At 49.9% G+C, this 1,983-nt stretch overlaps 1 pseudogene; it reads right to left on the bottom strand.

Annotated features, from left to right (window-relative positions):
* Positions 1-677: 677 nt before the first annotated feature.
* Positions 678-795, bottom strand: LOC124709350 (annotated as a pseudogene).
* Positions 796-1,983: the final 1,188 nt, after the last annotated feature.

Raw genomic sequence — 1,983 nt, 5'->3', positions numbered from 1 at the left:
GGGGGAGGGGCGATGAAAATTAGTTAATGCAGCAGTACTATCAGCCTGTTCGCTAACGATCCTATTGTCTACAAGGAAGCACTCTCGCTGAGTGGCCTTAACGAGACGCAGAGCAGTTCAGTTTCTACCCCTGCTTTGCTGATTGAGAGTTCCCTTAAAATTGACTCCACACATTAAGGACTTACACAGGGTGAATTCGAACTCCCCCGAAAAAATTTCAGAGGTTTTTCAGGAATATTTGGGTATAAGGGACCCATTGCCTACGGTGGCTCGGTGCAGAGGAACAATGCAATTGTTATATTTTCACTGCGTTATTCCAGTTATCGTTGTTTCTGTGAAAATATCTTCAGAACAGTGAAAAATCCTGCAATATACACGGTCCAGTCACAGTAATGCGACCACCACCCTACGTTCGACGTCAACGTGCAGTAACCAGTCACAGACGCAAGGTGGCAGCACTAGGAGTGAAGAAGAAGCACTCCGTTATCAGACCACAAGTAGCCCATCGGGACCATCCGACCGCCGTGTCATCCTCAGCTGAGGATGCAGATAGGAGAGGTGTGAGGTCAGCACACTGCTCTCCCAGTCGTTACGATAGTTTTCTTTGACCGGAGCCGCTACTGTTCGGTCGAGTAGCTCCTCAATTGGCATCACGAGGCTGAGTGCACCCCGATAAATGCCAACAGCGCATGGCGGCCCAGATGGTCACCCATTCAAGTGCTAGCCATGCCCGACAGCGCTTAACTACGGTGATCTGACGGGAACCGGTGTATCCACTGCGGCAAGATCTTTGCCAGCACTAGGAGTGGAGGGTATGTAATGTCAGGGGGATGCGGAGCAGTGCAGCTGTTGTCGTAAAGCGAAAACAGAGTGAACTATCTGAGTTCAAATGGGCCTGATCATTGGTTTTTGGGCCAAGGGTAGAAGCATTTCCAAACAGGTTAAGTTTGTGAACTGTTCATGTGCCACCGTGGTTAAAGTATACCGTGCATGACAAAATGGCGCTGTCCAAAACTGGCACTGAGGCAACTGCGGTGCACCGCGGGCCATAGATGACTGGTGAACAACGGCTGCGGATATGTATGCAGGCGAGTAGACTTGCAACTGTTGAGCAACTGTCCGCCCAGATGGACCAAGGGGCTACCAACAGCGTCTTATCAACGACCGATCTGTGAACGTTGCTGCCTCCGCAGCCGCCGCCTGATCCATGCACCAATGCTGATTGCTGTTTATCGGTGACGAAAGCTGGAATTCACACGCTAAGGCCGCAGCTGGACGTCCACTGAGCGGCGACAGTTGGGCTTTTCACATGACAGGTGGCCGTTGGCGTGCACGGCGTGAAACGTCTGAAAGCAAACACCATGAAACAATCCAGGCCGGAGGAGGGACCATTATCGCCTGGGGAATGTTTTCGTGGAATTCCCTTGGTGATCTCGGCATTCTGGAAGGCGCAATGGATCAATGCAACTAGGTATTTATACTTGGGGTCTATGTCCACCCATACATGCAGTTTGAGTTTACTCGGCACGATGGCATTTACCAGCAGGGCAGTTCAGCATGTCGCACAGCTCGCTTTGTACTTCTATCGTTGGAAGAGCATCAGGATGAGTTTACCATACACCCTTCACCACCAAATTTGTTGGACTTAAAACCAATGGAGGATCTGCGGAACCACCTCAATTGGCCTGTTGCGCCATTGATCCTCATCTGAGAAACCTAGCGCAGTTGGCCGCAGCGCAGGATTCGGCATGGCTCCACATCCTTGTCACTACCTCCCAGAACCTCACTATCTTCCTGCATGTCTCGCACCAGTCATCGCTGCAAGAAATGTTTATTCAGACTTTTGATAGGTACTTGTTTCGTAAATAAAACTGCCTTTTCCTGCTACTAGTTACTTTAGAGTGAGAAACATGGCGAACAATGTGTGGAAGGTGAGAACATAAAGATGTGATAATGTGTCAGTGATAAAAGTGGTAAAGCGAC

This window comes from Schistocerca piceifrons, chromosome 7 (genome assembly GCF_021461385.2).
Source record: "Schistocerca piceifrons isolate TAMUIC-IGC-003096 chromosome 7, iqSchPice1.1, whole genome shotgun sequence".
Taxonomy (NCBI): domain Eukaryota; kingdom Metazoa; phylum Arthropoda; class Insecta; order Orthoptera; family Acrididae; genus Schistocerca; species Schistocerca piceifrons.
Note: the sequence above shows the minus strand (reverse complement) of the source record. Positions and strands in the feature narration are given on the sequence as shown.